Consider the following 19,969-nt stretch of genomic DNA (forward strand, 5'->3'; position numbering starts at 1 on the left):
GTGTTCAGCTAATAAGCAGGCACCAGTTGAGAATAATTAACAACTGATTATTGACTAGCAATAATCATGGCCCAGGTCCCTAGTCCCAGGTCGTCCCCATGCCAAATACCCCAAACCTGCCCCTGGGACTTCCATGATTGTGCAACGGTATAGCTGTTAACAGAGAGTAAATCCCCAGCATAACAGGGAAACTGCAGGACCCTACTCCACAGCCAAGGGTCACTGTCGATTCTACTTGATCGATGTCCCTGCCATGCCATTGGGTGTAGTTGTGGTGGGGCTGTCACTCAGGGTGTCATTCAGTGATAGGCATAAGCTCAAGGCTAGGCCAACCAGACACTCTCTTCCCTAAATGTGAGTATTAAGGGATAAGACACGTGGAAAGGAAAAAGTTTCATCTCAATTTATTGTCACAAAGAGGCCAAAAGGAAAAATAGCTCCTTATACCCAGACCCAGCTGTAATATTCAGCAGGAACACACAAAGACAGCTGTGCCAGTTGTTGAAATATTGAGGTGCTTTTATTTTGGTTCATAAATAGCCACTGCCCTAAGTCCCTTAGCTGTCCTCATCACCATCCCCTTCCAGGGGACCACTTTCTGGGACCACTCCCCCAGATTTCCCTTTGAACCAAGAGCTAAAGTGTTAACCCTTGGTTCAAATGAGGGTCTCTAGGTTTCTGTTCAGCTGGCATCCATTTAGACTGGTCTGTGCCTGTGCCATCCTGGTTGTCCCAGTTTTTGAATATCAGCCCTGCCCAGATCTCCAGAACATCTCTGGCTCCTGTCCTTCCTGAAGCCAGGTTATTCGACTTTCATCTCATTTCTGTAAAATAACCATTTTTGCCAGATCTCATTTCTTTCCCTACTTAGCAGAGAACAGTCAACCTTCACCCTACTAATCCTAAAATTGGGTCAAAAGTTGTGAGAGGGCTTGTCCGAGCCTAAAAAAAAAATTTTTTTTTAAAGTTGCATCAAGTCAATTTCGACCCATAAGAACCCTATAGGATGGAGTAGAACTGCCCCATAGAGCTTCTAAGGAGCTTCTACTGATCTTTTGATTAGCAGACATAACCCTTAACCACTACACCACCAGGGTTTCTCTGTCCAAGCTTACCCAGTGTTAATAGCAAAGTCAACACCAGAATTCAAATGTCTTAACTCCCAGGCCAGAGCTTTTCCCACTACATCTACTCCTCACTTATCAACTACTTTGTCATCTGACATTTTGCATTTACGACAATAGTAAAAAATCTACTATCCAACTCTATTGCACATTTAATGACATAAGTCTAGCAGTAACGAACACTGAGGTGAAAGGCAAGAGTAACACTGACTGTGATGTTTAGGTTATGTGTCAGCTTGGCTGGGCCATGATTCTCTGTAGTTTGGCAGTTATGTAATGATGTAATTGGGCAGTTGTGTAACGGTGTATTCATCCTCCATTTTATGGTCTGATGTGATCATCCTCCATTTTTGCATAACACCAATTATTCACATAATGACCTGATCTTTGGAGCCTGACCATTTTGACAGGTAAGGAGTGGGTGTTTAGTGTTTTGACCTCTTTCCAAAAATATCAGCAATACCTCCCATGCACATATAGAATTTTTGCTTTACAACGTTCATTCAAGTACACTATCCTATTTTAATACATCAGCTCTGCAAGGTAAGAATCATTTCAGAGGTTAAAATTATATTCTTGTATACTGTCTTTGTGGTACAGGAGTCCCTCCTTCTCCTAACAATAGCCTTTCATGTACTTAAACTAGTGATTAAGACATTCCTCATTTTCTTGGCTCCATGGCCTAGATCAAAATCATGACTTTAAAAGCAGCCAAATTTTTCATGTGTGACAGCACCTGTCAGTGTATGCATGTTGCATAAAAGGTTCTATTCATAGCATAATAGGGTTGGGGCAGGCCTAAGAAATTACATGTATGTGCCAGCCCCTTCACCTTACTAACGAAGAAACTGAGGTCCAAATCCACCGAAGACCACCAAGCAAGAATTTCACTACCCTGCAGCAACCTCGATGCTTCCATATAATCGAGCCAAGAGCTGAAGTCAGCTGGTGGGGTCTGGGTCCTCCACAGCTGTATTTCTTTAAAAGTGTCCATGTTACACTTGAGATTATGTTGGCATCTCCTGCCTGGAGGGGAGATGAGAGGTTGGAGGGGGGTAGAAGCTAGCAAAAAGGACACAAGAAGAGAGAGTGGAGGGAGAGAGCAGACCGTCTCATTAGGGGGAGAGTAATTGGGAGTGTGTAGCAAGGTATATATGGGTTTTTGTGTGAGAGACTGACTTGATTTGTAAACTTTCACTTAAAGCACAATAAAAATTATTTAAAAAAAAAAAGCGTCCACATTATGTTCTTGTCAGGGTCAGTGGCTAGTTTATTTATGTGACTCACATCTAGCAGAGGGCTTGGCATGTATTAACATGAACAATGTATGAACAAAGGAACGAATGATTGAGCAACCTGTCATTCCAGCAGAGCACCGTGATGGTTTAGAGTTTGGGATCATCTCTTAACATATCTCTGTGTCACCCCTGAGCTGGGTGACATTGGTTAATGTCTTAGTCATCTAGTGCTGCTATAACAGAAATACCACAAGTGGATGCCTTTAACAAAGAGAGATTCACTCTCCCACAGTCTGGTAGGCTAGAAGTCTGAATTTAGGATGCTGGCTCTATGGGAAAGCTTTCTTTCTCTGTTGGCTGTACAGGAAGGTCCTTGTCATTAACCTTACCCTATGCTAGGAGATTTTCAGGCACAGGGAGCCTGGGTAAGCTCTGCTCCTGGTGCTGCTTTCTTGGTGGTTTGAGGTCTCTCTGCTTGCTTTTCTCTTTTAATTCTCCAAAAAGATTGACTCAAGACACAATCTAATCTTGTAGATTGAGTCCTGCCTCATTAACACAACTACCTTTAATCCTGCCTCATCAGCATCATAAAGACAGAATTTACAACACACAGGAAAATCACATCAGATGACAAAATGGTGAACAATCACACAATACTGGGAATCATTGCCTAGTCAAGTTGACAGATATTTTGGGGGGGCACAATTCAACCCATAACAGCTAAGTTGTTTAGGTTATGTCATCTCATTCTCTCATTCAGCAAGTATCTTCCGTGTGGCAGAGAGTGCTGAGCTGTGAATGTGCAGTGGTGAGCAAGTTCCTTGACTTTGAGAAATTTATAGTCTAGCTATACAAATAAACAATGACAAAACATGAAATGCTTATGTTTGGGGCACTATCATGAAGATAACAGGGTGAGGGTGAGGATGGAGGTAGGGAAGTCGTTTAGAGAGAATAAGAAATACGTAACTGAGAAGATGGCATTTAGACATTTAGAAAGAGAGAGAGTCAACCATGAAAAGACAGGGCAACAAAAGCATCTTGGGAGGAGGAAACAGGTTGTAGAAAGTCTGTGGGCAGGAAATAGAGTAGACCCAAATTTATCTTGGTTGAGTAGAGCTTAGTGAGATCAGAGAAAATACATTTGAGATGAGTGGTGCACGATAAATTGTAAGAGGAGAGCAAGCGTCAAACTATGGACAACCTTGTGCGCTAAGCTAAGTGTTTTGGCTTTATCTCAGCCACGGGAAGCCTCCAATGGTGTCTCATGATGTAAAGGATAAAGTGTAAATAAGTCATCTTAGTAATCAAGGTCCTCCACGTCCGCCGCAGCCTAACTTTCCTGTCTGTGTCCACTCGACTTCTTAGACAAACTGTAGAGTGTAGGTTTAGGTGTGAGTTTGGGGCAATTACTTTTCCCACACTGTGAGACACATTGGAGGGTTCAGAGCCGGTGAGGGACACGAGGAATCTGGGTTTGCTCTTGCAGGAGTGTAGACAGACCACTGGTTCGCTCTTGCAGGAGTGTAGACAGACCACTGGTTCTTAACCTTGACTGTGTGTTAGAATCACTGGGAAGCTGTTAGTAAACACGTGTCTCTACCTCTTCCACTCAGTGACATCAGAATGTCTGATTCTCATTCATTTGCTCAAAACCCTTCAACACTTCCCTTTAGAAAGTCAAAGGAGGAGCCAGGACTGTAAAGGCCACATTTTTTCCTTGCCTAGAGGTATCCTGCACAGGGACCCAGCCCTAAGCCGTGGAAGAAATGCTGACAAACCTTCAGCTCATTCCAGACCTCCTGTGAAATGAATGTGCCAAGCCTGATCTGTCAGCACTTGTGATAATGAAGTAATTTATGATGACCTGTGATGAGAGAATTGAGCAAGATTTGAAAATCTTTTCTTACCACCCAGGACAAACATGCATTTTCATCTAAAAGGTTTCAAATCAATGATCAAAATAAATATATTCTTCTGATCCTTGTCATGAGTAAAAGAGTTGATTTACTACTGAGATGCAATTTACAGTGTTTGATTTACAACATTATAGGAGATTTTAGTTATTTTACTTAGGACCTAAACCAGACCACATCTAGAAGAAGCAAATAGTTCTGACGGTGAGAGTGTGAAATTCTGAATAAGCTGAAGTATGTTTCAGAAAGAAGTTTTTATAAATACAGTTTACACTTCAGTACAACTGAACTTCACAATTACAGTGACCTTCAGTATCAAGTCTATGGGGCTTTCTGAAAAAAAGCAATTGACTTGGATGACCATACATGGTCTTTCTTTCCTTCTTTGTAATTTTATGATGTATGCAAGTGGAAAGGAACCCTGGTGGCACAATGGTTAAGTGCTCGGTTAGTAACCAAAATTTGGTGATTCGAACCCTCCAGTGGCTCCACGTGAGAAAGACCTGGTGACCTGCTCTCATAAAGATTACAGCCTAGGAAGCCCTATGGGGCAGTTTTACTGTGTCATATAGGGTCGTCATGAGTCAGAATGACTCAACGGCACACAGCAACATGCAAATGGAATTTTTCCCAAGTCTCAAGTGTATTGTTCTTGTTTTTACAAACTTTTCCATTTACACTAAGCAGCTTCTATGTACAGTTGTTCACGCTGAAGTGGCATTTTCTTGCACATTTGCCCAGAGAAGGGGCTGTTAGACACTGTCCTCAGTGCTCATGTTCCACATTGGTTTCCATACTAAATTTTTGTCTGTGTACTCCATTGATCAGTGCTAGAAAGACCCATTAACATGGCAGACTCTAAAAGGGCTGAAAGCTGTGAGATTCTTCGTCTGGAGTTAGTTAAGTTTCCTGTAATGAGGTAGTGGGAAAAAAATGAGGTCTCATCCCAGCCGGGGGATGCTCCTACAAAATAATAGAATTATCTGCTGGAAAACTTTTGGGAGATTATCTCCTCTATTTTCTGTTTCCAGGCAAAACATCATCTAAGCCATTTCAACTCCACAACTTGGCCTCAAACTTCTGGAAGCCTTCAATGAAGGAGCGTTGCACTCCTCCACTCCACTGACATCCTTACATTGGGAAAAGCTTTTGATTCCTAGAAAGAAAATAGCTGTACAGAAGATAGAAGCCTATACCCATCTTATTTTGCCCATAGGCCAAAAATATACATGCTTTTACTAAAAAAAAAAAAAAAAAAAAAGGCTTTTCATCAAAGCTGAAAAATGGTAAAAGATACTCAAATGGCATTGAAAAAAAAAAACTAAAACTAGTCCTGTTTTTTTTAAAACAGTTTTGTGTTTTTTAGCCAAGCAAGTCATGTTCATTCTGGAAAACTTATACAAGGAAAAAATAAAAAAGAAAAGAAAAATCACTCATAATTTGACTTCCTTGAAACAGCCACTGTTAACATTTTTTGTTGTTGTTGTTGTTGTTCAAGACAATTTCCTCTGCATATAAGGATCTAGGTGAATATTTTATAATGATGGGCCCATGCTTTTTATAATTTGGGAAGTCTTTGTTCTCACTAACCACTATACCAGCACCATCTTCCCATGTTTATAATAAATATTTACATCTTAGCTTTTTTTAGCTTAATCAATTTTAAAGCATTTCATGTTTTAGAAATCATCTTAGAATTCCAAACCTGGTAGGGGTGTGACAGCCTAGGGACTCTTAAAATTTCCACTGAAAATAACAGAAAAATTATATCACATAGCCAAATAAAAGCTTCTAAAATTCATTGTTAAGCTTGTAGGAATATAAGAAATCCTTAGAAACGCCCCCAACCCCTCCCCCCTCATACACACACACCAAAAAAAAGAAAACAAGGAGGAAAAGGAGAAGAAGAAAGAAAAGGATAAGAATCCAGCGCCTGATCTCTAAAATCTACATGATTCTCTCAAAACTCAACCACAAAAAGACAAACAACCCAATCAAAAAGTGGGCAAAGGATATGAACACACATTTCACTAAAGAAGATATTCAGGCAGCCAACAGACACATGAGAAAATGCTCTCGATCATTAGCCATTAGAGAAATGCAAATTAAAACTACGATGAGATTCCATTTCACACCAGCAAGGCTGGCATTAATCCAAAAAACACAAAATAATAAATGTTGGAGAGGCTGTGGAGAGATTGGAACTCTCATACACTGCTGGTGGGAATGTAAAATGGTACAACCACTTTGGAAATCTATCTGGCGTTATCTTAAACAGTTAGAAATAGAACTACCATACAACCCAGAAATCCCACTCCTAGGAATATACCCTAGAGATACAAGAGCCTTCATACAAACAGATACATGCACACCCATGTTTATTGCAGCTCTGTTTACAATAGCAAAAAGTTGGAAGCAATCAAGGTGTCCATCAACGGATGAATGGGTAAATAAATTGTGGTATATTCACACAATGGAATACTACGCATTGATAAAGAACAGTGACGAATCTCTGAAACATTTCATAACATGGAGGAACCTGGAAGGCATTATGCTGAGCGAAATGAGTCAGAGGCAAAAGGACAAATATTGTATAAGACCACTATTATAAGATCTTGAGAAATAGTAAACCTGAGAAGAACACATACTTTTGTGGTTACGAGAGGGGGAGGGAGGGAGGGTGGGAGAGGGTTTTTTATTGATTAATCAGTAGATAAGAACTGCTTTAGGTGAAGGGAAAGACAACACTCAATACATGGAAGGTCAGCTCAATTGGACTGGACCAAAAGCAAGGAAGTTTCCGGGATAAAATGAATGCTTCAAAGGTCAGCGGAGCAAGGGCGGGGGTCTGGGGAACATGGTTTGCGGGGACTTCTAAGTCAATTGGCAAAATAATTCTATTATGAAATCATTCTGCATCCCACTTTGAAATGTGGCATCTGGGGTCTTAAATGCTAACAAGCGGCCATCTAAGATGCAGCAATTGGTCTCAACCCACCTGGAGCAAAGGAAAATGAAGAACACCAAGGCCACACGACAACTAAGAGCCCAAGAGACAGAAAGGGCCACATGAACCAGAGACCTACATCATCCTGAGACCAGAAGAACTAGGTGGTGCCCAGCCACAATCGATGACTGCCCTGACAGGGAGCACAACAGAGGACCCCTGAGGGAGCAGGAGATCAGTGGGATGCAGACCCCAAATTCTCATAAAAAGACCAAACTTAATGGTCTGACTGAGACTGGAGGAATCCCGGCGGCCATGCTCCCCAGACCTTCAGTTGACACAGGACAGGAACCATCCCCGAAGACAACTCATCAGAAATGAAAGGGACTGGTCAGCGGGTGGGAGAGAGACGCTGATGAAGAGTGAGCTAATTATATCAGGTGGACACTTGAGATTGTGTTGGCAACTCTTGTCTGGAGGGGGGATGTGAGGATAGAGAGAGAGGGAAGCCGGCAAAAGTGTCAAGAAAGGAGAGACTGAAAGGGCTGACTCAAGAGGGGGAGAGCAAGTGGGAGTAGGGAGTGAGATGTATGTAAACTTATATGTGACAGACTGATTGGATTTGTAAACGTTCACTTGAAGCTTAATAAAAGTTATTAAAAAAAAAAAAAAGAATCCAGAAAGCTGAGCAAGCACTCAAGCATGTTTTGTTCTGGGGCATCTGCCAGACGCTGTTGACTGACCTGCTGTTTTGCCAGCTTCTCAAACTCAAGGGTGCGGCCCTCTCCAGTGGGGAATTATTCTAGGAAACCTCTACACAAAGCTTGGAATGTAAATGGCTATATCATCAATGGAAGGGGGATCCAAGAATAAACCCACTCTAAGGAACAGGAGCAAACCCTGTGGGGCAGTCCTACCCTGTCCTATAGGGTCGCTATGAGTCGGAATCGACTCAATGGCAATGGGTTTGGTTTTTAGTTTTCAGGAACAAACAGCAGAATTTTTTCTTTTCTTTTTTTTCGAACTGATTAAGTGGGTGGGGAGAGATTTCTTCAGAGAACTTATAGCCCTAACACAGCCCTCATTCAGGTTTGTGGCCTGAATTCAGACTATCTGGATTGAAAAGCCTCAAGGTTAAAGAATTGGTTAAATTGGCCCCAGGTTGATATTGACCCCAAATACCTAGCAGAAGCAACTCAGTCCTCTTCAGAGGAACGTACTTTACACACAACTCTCAGATAAGTTATGAGGTATATGAACACATAGTCAAAAATACATAAAGAAACAGGGGACCATGAGCAATAATCAGTAGAAACAAAACAAATGGACAATGGAAGCAGACATGAGAAGACTTTAGTTACTGAAATTAATAGACACACAACATAAAAATAAGTTATGTTTAAAATGTTTAAAGAAATAAAAGATGAAATGGAAAACTTAAGTAAGTGCATGAGATGCTAAAAATGACTGAGCAGATTTGGGGAAAAGAAAATATAGCTTCTAGAAAAAAAAACCCAATACTTAAAAATTTAAAACTAAATAATATAGAGAATCAATAATAAAACATGCAAGCAATTAAAAAATCAGAAAGATATAAAATTAACATATAAAATCAATAACCTGAGCATTTAACCACTGCACCACCAGGGCTCCTGTATTAGAAGAAAAAAAATAAAAAATATTTTTTTTGTTATTTTAATTAATTTATTTTTTCATAGGTGAATTCCTTTGAAATTTGGTCAAGAAAGGCTTCTTAAATGTGTTTAAAAATCCAGATGCAATAAAAGATTCATGAATTCAAGTTCATAAAAATGTTTTTTCTAAAAGAAGTTTTGCATGGCCCAAAACTATATAAACAAAGTCAAAAGACAAATGACAAACTGGGAGAAAATATTTTAAACACATACTGCAGATAAAGATTTAATATTCCTCATAAGTTTATGTTAGTGGTGGAGGAGTAATTCGGAAAAGGAGGGTGGGTGAGAATGGTTGTACAACTCAAGGAATGTAATCAATGTCACTTAATTGCACATGTAAAGACAATTGAACTGGTGTGTTTTCCTATATATATTCTCAACAACGACAAAATACAGGCATCCGCCGTGTTACAAATGTCCAACTTAACATACCCGTAATTAGGAAATGACCTCCCTAAAACCTATCATATTAAAGATTTCAGGCACATAAAATGGTGTAATAACAAACAGGTGTTACTTTATGACCCATATCCAAACATTATTAATATTGTATTATTATGTTAAAGATGTTTTAGAATATCTGGAAATGTTTCTTTAATGTTTTTTTGCATAGAAAGGTACACTGTATACTATATGCTGACAAACATTTGACTGACCTTAGACATGAACTGTACCTAAGTGGTCCAACTTACATACAAACTCAACTTGAAGACAGACTTAGGAACAGAACTTGCTCATAGTACAAAAATATTTAAAAGAGTTAATATCCCTAATACATAACTCTTAAACATCAAGATTAAAATATGGTCAAAACCCAACTGATAAATAAGTAGGCAAAAGACACGAAACAGAAAATCCCCCTAAAAAGATATTAAAATGTCCCCTACACTTATGAAAAGATCTTTAACCTCACTGATAATTAAATTCAAATTAAAAGGAAAAATACCATTTCTTACCTATCAGAGTGGCAAAAATTAAAGTGTAGCGATATACCCTATTGGCAAAGCTGTTAGGTGACAGGCACCCTTATACATTGCCTATGGTTATATAAAATGGCGCAATCTCCATGGAGGGGAATTCAGCAATATCTAACAAAACTCAATATGTGTTTAGCCTTTGATCCAGAAACCCCACTTCTAAGAATTTACCCTGAAGTTATACCTCCAACAATACAAAAATAAATACATACAAGATTATTTATTGATGCATTACTTGTCATTGCAAAATATTGAAAATAACTCGAATACTCATATATAGGAAATTAACTGTATAAATTATTACACATCCATACAATGAAATATTGTGTGTCTTCTAAAAAGAATAGGAGAGATCTCTATGACTGATATGGATGGATTTCTAGGATATATTTTTAAATTAATAAAAGCAAAATACAAATGAGTATGCATAAAATACTGGTACTTGTTATATAAGAAAGAAGGGGAAATAATGATAGGGACGTATGTGTGTGCGTGAGTGTGTGTGTATGTGTGCGTACGCCTGCTTATTTTTTGGCAAAAAGAAACACAGGAAAAATTATTAGAAACTATGAAACTGCTTACTCATAAGAGATGAGGTAAAATAAGAAATAGGAAATGGTATGAGTTCTCTGAATATACATTTTTAAAATAGTTTTACTATTGTAAGCTTCTTAATTATGCATAATTTGCGTAATCAAAATACAAAATTAATTCAACAAGAATGGAGTAAAATTTAATACGAACAGAAACAAATGAGTCTTACTATATGCCCAGCGAATAATATATCACAGACAAAGAAAAAAGAAAACTAATCCAAATAACTTCTGTATAGAGCTTTTTGACTATATATCATTAATATAAAGACAAAAAAAAAAAAAACTCTGTTACCGTCTAGTCGATTCCAACTCACGGTGACCCCTTGTGCAGAGTAGAACTGCTCCATAAAATTTTTTTGGCAGTAATCTTTACAGAAGCAGATTGCCAGACCCTTCTTCTGAAGTCCTGCTGGGTGGATTTGAACTGTCCACTTTCCGATTAACAGTTGAGTACAAACTGCGCAACCCAGGGACCTTAAAGGCAAAATAACTACTAAGAAATTTTGAACTCTACTTAGTGGTTTTGTTTTTGGTAGAGGTATGGATGTGGCAATTCAGAAGCTATTTTGTGTGTATTGTATGATTGAGCAAATAAGGAAATACATGGTTTTGGGAGTCATGTTTCTCCATGTAGAAGACATACAAATATAGAATGGGAAAGCCATGAAGAACCCTGTGGTACTGAATTGAAAAGATCCTGGAAGCAAGCAGTGACTTTCCAGTAGTGCCCAGACCTTGGTTTCTAGACACTCTTCCCGGCTAGAAGGAACCATGTTGGAGAAATAGCTGATTCCAGGACCGAGACAAGGAAAACACAAGTCTGGAACATTTTGTTCCAGAAAGCAAGGAACTACTCAAAAATTGATGAGGTCGTATCATAAGGACACAGGAGACAGTTTGAAGGGATCCACTGGCCAAATCTAGGCTAATTTGTCCATTAAATAAATGACAGTAATGGATTAGAATTCATTGAATAAAAAATACAAAACCCATGAGTCTAGCTTAAAATGTGTGCATGAGTTTTTTTATTTTGATTTTTCCTGAGTTTGAAAGCATTTAAAAAATATCCTCTGCTCCAGGAGTAGAAGCTAAAATTCCAGGAAAGAGGAGGGGAGGGTTAGGGAAACATTAAAAAGTAGAGTCCTGCTTCTGAACACCAAGTGAGCACTCTTCTCCTCATCCTCAGACTATCTGCTCTGATATTAAGACAGGTCTTCTCCAGCCCACAATTCTCCTGCCATGAAATGAATCCCACTGTGCCAAGTAAACACCTGCAAGAGACAAACTGAATCTGTGTTAGGCAGCAGGCCTGGAAGAAAAAAAATGGAGGATACTCGCCAAAAGGGAGTTCAAATTCCTGCTGAGTTTAATGGTTTTCCATTTCCCTGTGTCTAGATAGCCTGCTTGTCTTCTCCTTCTCTGGAATCTCCCCAAAGTATGGAAGCTTGATCAGACCTCAGGTATGAACCATCTGGAAATAAATTATTCTGAGAATAAACATTTCCCATACCAAAGATGTGTCAGATGCCATTAGCAGCAAGCTAAGATTCACACAGGTGTGGTGAGAATGAGAAAGATACTGTGATGGAGGGTATGTGAGAACAAGGTACAAAGTCTGTGGGATCCACTCCACCACGAGGAGCAGCGTGTTTGGAACAGAGGCTCCAAGAAATGCATTTCGGTGACGTTTTATAAGCATGAAGAGACATGCTTATAAATCTTAATCTTTTTGCAGTAAATTCTCCTATTGGAGAGTAACAACGATCAAGTGGATTCCACTCATTTTCTAATGTTTCCCTCCACTTTGGGGTTAAAATTCAGATACAATAGTCATTGACGGAGCATCCACGAGACCCTGACTCGTTCTATGTTTTTTCACAGAAATTACCTCATTGGATTTGTCACAAAAATGATGGTTGGGCCAGTATTTGAACCGAGATATCTTTGACTCAAAAAACATGTTTGTTGCTTTGTTTTAAAATATGCAATGCTGTCACCAAATATACCAGGGTTTTTAATTTTTTTTTTTACTACAATAAGAAAATTTACACCATGATCCCTTACACACACACACACACACACACTCAATGTCTATCAAACAAACACTACACAAAACCACTCACACATTTACTCTAGGCAAATAGGTATTTTTTACTCTACCCTATTTCTTCTTTTTTAATGGTAGTTTCAACCCAGTATATTTCACAGCCTAATAATGAATCACAACTTATTGGTATCATTTACATAGGCTGTTTTACGCATTTTTAAATCAACTATTACATTTTCATGGGTTCGTTTTCCACACAAAATCATCTTCTGACCAATACTTCCCCATACTAACACCATCACAACAAAAAGGCAAGGAAGCTTGTTCTTTGGTGCTCGTCCACATTTTTAACAAGCTCCTCATTCTGAAAAGAAACCTTCTCCACCTTTTGTGATTAAATATTCCATCTTTAATTATTTGTGTAGATTCCCTATGGCATGGGTGTTACGGGCATTGCCTGGCTAAGTCATTAATGTTTGTGGAGCCACGGAGGCGCAAGCTTTCCAAGAAGTCCTGTATAAAGCGGGTCATAACAAGGACACGTTCCTAAAATACTGCATCCCACTTACCATGCAATCTTAAGGAAGTTGCCTAATCTCTGCCAGTCACATTTTCCTCACTGCAAAATAATACCTTTTCATAGCGTTTGGGAGATTTATACAAAACAATCCAGATAAAGAGATTGGCTCAGTGCCTGGCACAACATAAGTTTGCTTTGAGACATGAGCTATTAGTATTAACGTTTTAAATGGATCTCATGTGCTAAACTAGATTCTCTAGAGAGCAGAGCCTGAAGCAAGAATCGAGATCCTAACATTTCTGTTGGGTAGTGAAAGCCCAGGCCAGTAAGGGTGGAGAAAAAGAGAAAGTAAGGCAAGGAAAGCCGCAAAGCAACACAACGGGGTGTGCTCTGGTGCTGGCTGCTACTTGTTTCAGTACACGTTGCAACGAGACATAACAAATTTGCTTTGCAGGCAGGACTTCTCCAGGTTACAAGGACTAACCACGGCTTGGAGCAGACCGTGGAGGACAGAATACTGTGAGAACTGATTCATCTCGCTCTCCTATCTCGCTTGTTCCATTAGCCATCTTTCATCCTGTAAGAAGCTAACTTCTCTACAGTTCTTGGTTGTAATATCCAACCCCTTAACAGCTGCTCAGAAAGCCAGATCCCATGCCCCATTTTGTGGTGTTTCATCCCAATCTTAAAGTGAAAGGGCAACCTGGCACAGGTGGAGTGCCACTAAGAGAGAGAAAAATGAAGGCATTGAGGATAGTATCCAAGAAGGTATGCAAGGTCTGGGACTCAATGCATCTCAAATGATCTAAATTAGCTTTGTTTTAACCCTTAGTTCATGACACACTACCATCATTAGTCCATGTAAGTCATTTTCCTTACTAGGTATAATAAAATGAATATCTGTGAACCCGTCACCAAGCTGAGAGCTAGAATACTGACAATAAATTACAAATATATATACCACTCGCCTACCCCATCCCCTTTCTTCCCCCACCTGAGGTGTTTCAGAGTAGAACTGCCTTCCATAGGGTTTTCAATGGCTGCGATCTTACAGAAGTTTGCCAGGCCTTTCCTCTGCAGTGCCACTGGATGGATTTGAATTGCCAACCTTTTGGTTAGTAGTTGAGCACAAACCGTTTGCACCACTCAGGGACCATCAAAAGAAACTAATCTTTGGTATTAGAAGTCGAGATAATGGCTACCTTTGGGCAGAAAGAATGGAGTACTGATTAGGAGGATTCAGAAGGGAACCTCTGGGGGCCTGGTAAGGTTCTTTCTCCTGACATAGGTGTTGCTTACAGAGTTGGGTTAGTTTTTTTTTATAACGTACTGAGCTGTCCACTATGGTTTGCTCATTTTTCCCTATGGATTCCGACTCATAGCGTCCTTATAGGACAGCATAGAACTGCCCGCATAGGGTTTCCAAAGAGCGGCTGGTGGATTTGAACTGCCGACCTCTTGGTTAGTAGCCACGCTCTTAACTACTACGCCACCAGGGCTTCATGCATATTATACTTCTATTAAGGCATTTATTTTAAAAATATTTGTAATTTATTATTTTTTTTTTTTTTTGGTACTTTAGATGAAGGTTTACAGTAGGAGCTATGGTTCTGTAGGTCTGCTTGATTGTTAGCAGTTGGAAAATGAAAGAGACAAAAAATACTAAAAAAAAAATTCATAGGTCGATGTGTTAAATTAAAAATTTATTTAAAATTAAAAACAAAACTAGCACTTTCCCTTTCTCGACCATCGTGGCATGGCTGACTTCCATCCTCACCACATCGTCTCCCAAGGCTTTCAGGATGAAGAGACGCCTGGCCAAGAAACAAAAGCAGAGTCCTCCCTTTCCCCAGTAGGTTTGAAGGAAAACTGGTAATAAAATCGGGTCAACTCCAAGAGCAGACATTGGAGAAGAACCATGCTGGGTCTATAAGGAGTCGCGCATGCGATGGCACACAGATTTATGCTCTATCAAGTTCGTGAGCATCTTACCATATCAAACTGAAAATTTCACCACTATCTGAACAATTGGACGTATTATACTGGGAAAATTCTGGTTTCTTCATTTGTTTTTATGCTTCCTCATTAATGGATTGCTTCAGTAATATGTGAGACCTTTTATTTGAAAGAAAAAAAAATTAAAAACCAAACTATGCAGATGAACCCTAAAAAAACACAAGGGGGCAGTATTTGATAAGATTATAATGGAAGAATGCCTAATGGGCGTTTTAAGTGAAAGTGCATAGATTTGGAATGAACTTTAAAGACCGCATTTTATTTCATAAGGAAATTAAAGTCCAGAGAAGTTATTGAGTCATCTTAAAAAAAAAAAAAAAAACCCGTTCCCGTCGAGTCCATTCTAACTCATAAAACCAAAAAAAACAAACCCACTGCCGTTGAGTCAATTCCGACTCATAGTAGGACAGAGCAGAACTGCCCCATAGAGTTTCCAAGGAGTGCCTGGCGGATTTGAACTGCCAACCTCTTGGTTAGCAGCTGTAGCACTTAACAACTACGCCACCAGGGTTTCCATTCTAACTCATAGTGACCCTATATGACAGAGTAGAACTGCCCCATAGAGTTTCCAAAGAGCACCTGGTGGATTCGAACCGCCGACCTTTAGGTTAGCAGCTGTAGCACTTAGCCTCTATACCACCAGGGTTCCCAAATGCATTATCTTAAGTTACAGTGTTCAAGAGTAGAAAAAGCTGGCCCAGCTAATGTGTCCCGGCTGTCTACTGGGATGTTTCCATACCTTGTCTTATGTTGTCTACCTGAGTAGAAGACCGTATGTATGACCAGAAGACCCGTGGATGAAGTCTCCACTTCCTGTGGACACAGATAAAGGCAGGTGTATGATACCTTGCTACTGAATAGCTGAGCTTGAGTAAAGCATGAATCAACTTCCGGAGCAGAAACGTGTTCCCGCTTTAACTATGTGTAAATCCTAAACATAAAGGAGGCCTTAAGGGTATGGTTAGGTGACCATTTAAAAAACACATTTTGCAAATATTAAAGCTGTGCATTTTAATTTCACCCTTGAAGCATATTTTACTGCATTCTCTCACCTCTGAGGTATAGCTATTAGATTTAAGCCTCAGAGTGGTAGGGAGAGTATACTGGTTCTCTTTAGGAGGACAATAAAATCAGGCTTTATGGGGAGGGAAAAGTGAGGGTTTGCTGTATTCAATTAGCTATATAGCCCGTTTAACTGATACAGCCCATCCAGGTTAGGCCTGGTACACTGATTTGCAGAGTTCTTTGTAATAGAGAGAAGCTGCCCTTTCTGCCCATGACAGGCAGGCCATGGGGCTTGCTGCTCCTTGTTGAAAGGTGGCTACAATGTCGAGGAAGAGACAAGTGCATCTCTTCTAACTGAGGAGATTGTGGTAGAAGAAGGTGGACAGATACAGAGCAGGAGGGTGAAGTGGTCAGCTGCATGTGTGCTGATTTCCCCTCTTCAGACTAAAGTACAATACCCAGCGCAGAGAATCAATGGGAAGAAAGGTTTCTGTCCTCCTTCTCAAGTAGAGGTGGTCCCTGGTGCCGCAAACGGTTACCCACTGGACTACTATCCAAAAGGTTGGCAGTTTGAACCCACCCAAGGGCACCTCGGAAGAAAGTCATGATGATCTGCTTCCAAAAGGTCAAAGCCTTGAAAACTATGGAGCACAGTTCTACTCCGCAGCGCATGGGGTTGCCATGAGTTGGAATCGACTTGACTGCAACTGGTTTGGTTGCTTTTCTCAAATAGGGCTCTGGAAAGCAAGACCCTCAGCTCAGGCTGCCCACCTCATAGCAACCCTATAGGACAGAGTAGAAACAGCCCCATAGAGTTTCCAAGGAGCGCCTGGTGGATTTGAACCGCTGACCCTTTGGTTAGCAGCCGTAGCACTTAACCACTACGCCACCAGGGTTTCCAACCTTGGCTATAGCCATGTCAAAGGAAACCTTGTGGTCCATGTGGTTAGTAGAGGGCGGCCTTGACTTTAAACTTGCCCAGCAGTTCTCTGTGGAAGCATCCAGGAGTTCCTGAAGCTCTGCGGGACCTTGAAAGACAGCAGCGTGGGCAGCCTGTGGACCGCCACAATGCCACTGTTGTAAAGGATGAGGTCGCTCAAGGCAGAGCCTGTGGGTGGATGCACAGAGTCAGAGGACTAGACAAAGACGAGGCAGAGACTCAGGTGACCTGTAGGGCCAGGAAGAGCCAAAGCGAGACCAAGACAGCCAAGCAGGAAGCCAGTCTCTGGAATCCAGACCAGGCAGAGAGAAAGCAGATTAAACAGCTACAGCCTTGTTGATGGCTGAAGGTATGGAAATATCCTCCCACTTGTGCCAGACTCCTTTACTAGGTCACCAGCTGGACAGCTTTGCTTCTTCCTTTTCCTGAGGGTGCATATTCTACTTGATTCACTATCAGTTCCTTTATGCCCCTGCCTCCCGAGGGACCTGAAACCAAGTCCCTCTGGTACTAAGGCAGAACACTACTTGAATGGCATTGAAGTAAATTTTTTTCTCTTCTTGCTACTTCCCAGCTGGTGTCCCAAGCTTCGTTTTCACTCCTCAGGGACTATGGCTTCCATATCTGCCATGTTCCCTGGGCGGTCAAAGAGAAGCCATTCATCCTCTCACTGTTCTGGGAGTCTTAGCCATTAGCCCTAACTCATCTATTAAGGGTATATCAAGCTTTCATACAAACAGAGCTCTCATCAGCCTGTCCATGCATAGCCCGGACACTCCCTGACAGGCCCCAGTTGGTCCTAAGTATACTCCTAGGCCTTTATCCTGAGACCCTTAGCACTGTTCTAAGGAACCTCAACAGGGATAATAATGGTCACAGAGTTTAAGGCGTCATAAAGAAGACTGATCTTGAACCTCTTTTTCTGCCAGGCAGTGAGAGTGAAGAGACCCCCAGGTCTAAGGCTGCGGTCTAAGGTCTAAGGTCGAGGGACTCCCTGCCCTGGCCTGGGTAAGAACTCAAGAGAGTTGGTGAGAGAGTACTACAGGTGGACAAGAGATTTGATGTTAGTTAATTAGTTCGTTAGTTCATTAGTTCTGTGGATAGTAACCTGACCACATCAGTTTGAATCAAACCACATCCCTACCATGTACTGCGTGACTTTGGACGAGTTGCTTGAACTCTCTGTGCCTCCACGTTCTCATCTGTAAAAAGAGGATAATAACCATAATTTCCTTGGGGGATTGTTGTAAGGAATAAAGGAGATAATCTACATAAAGTATATGGTGCATGGCACATGGGAAGGACAGTAAATAAATGCTACTTTTTTTTATATTACTGTTATTGGCTTAAAAGCTTTAGCTTACTTAAAAAGACAAAGTTAAAATAACTCTAGAAATCAGAACATTTTCATACCCAGATAGCACTGGTCCCTACAGAATCATCTTTAATTTATACTTATGGCTATACATTTTAAATCTTACCCTACTGAACAGCTACTTTTGAATATAATTAATATGATTCACTCTACCCTCACCTACAGGAAGACAGGATTATCACAATGTTGTTTGGTAAATTGCCCAAACAAGGCTGCATTTTTGAGTGAAGTGGCACGTGAAAGGAACATCAAATGGCAGAACTGTGACCTTCGGAAGACATGTAGGCACAGCTTTTACTAGCATCTGGCCTTTTAAGTCAGGGATTGCAAACGCGTGGGTCGAAGGAAGCATTGGGCTTTCGGATGTGTTTTGTCTCATTAGTGCAATGTTTCTTCTTCTGTCTTGTTTTGATGTGAATTTGAATGCTTTAGGAGGAGCATGCATTCTACAGCTAGCCACAGGCCCTACCATTCACTATTGCCTGCCTCTTCACACATTCCATGATTCATCTACCCTTAAGGCTTTGGGGTTGGCCCACCCTTCAAAAAATGAAGTTTCTATGGGCCAAGATCTACCTTAATTTCTGTAACGGGTCTTCTCATTGCAGAAAGACCTGTAGGTCATCCTCTCTCATACACAAAGGAATAACTGAAACCTACAAATTCCTAAATTTGCCCTTTCCTCTCTTTTTTCCCCTAGTTCACTTTCACCTCTATACCCAGTTTTTAGGGTTGGATTCAACAGAAGGGAGGCGCCTCCATTAATCTTTTCAATGTTTCTCACCATTCTAATAAAGGCAAGACAAATTACTTACCTCTTTTCATAGTTCTTAAAGGATGTGACTCTGGGCTTGGACTTGTCCTAAGTAAATACGCAACGGTGGCAACAGACAGATCCATGCCTTCAGGTATTTTGGACTCAGTGGGAAGCTGTGAGAACAGAGACAACCCAAAGCTGAGGTCTGGGTAGGAGAAGCTTCCATCTTTTGTAAGAAGCTTCTGGATTTTAGAACTCTTCTTGTTTCCATATATTTTCATATACAGCAAAAGTTCTTGGTGACACTGTTTTTAATACCTGTGTATTGTACATAGGTCAGGTCTAGTTTCCCAAGGCTGTATTGTAATATTCCCCGAGAATTTCAACATTTGTTTTAGTTTTACACACTTGAGCCTGGGTGGTACAAGCGGTTTGCAATCAGCTACTAACCTAAAGGTTGATGGCTAGAATCCACCCAGCCACTTCACAGAAGAGAGGGCTGGCAAACTGCTTCTGTAAAGAATACAGCCAAGAAAACACTATGGAAGAGTTCTACTCTGTAGCACGTGGGGTTGTCATGAGTCAAAATCAGCTCGATAGCAATGAGTATGCTCTCTTTCCCTCTGTCGCTGCCATTAGCAACATTCAAGATGATGACTGCTCTGTCAGCCTGAATCTTGAAATGAAGACAAAATGGAGCAGGATCCCCAGAGCTGTTATAGATTGTATCGTGCTCCCCTAAAATATGTAATGAAATCCTGATCCCTGTACCTATAAATCTGATCCTGTTTGGAAGTAGGGTTTTCTTTGTTAT

The sequence above is a fragment of the Elephas maximus genome, chromosome 15, assembly GCF_024166365.1.
Source record: "Elephas maximus indicus isolate mEleMax1 chromosome 15, mEleMax1 primary haplotype, whole genome shotgun sequence".
Classification (NCBI taxonomy): domain Eukaryota; kingdom Metazoa; phylum Chordata; class Mammalia; order Proboscidea; family Elephantidae; genus Elephas; species Elephas maximus.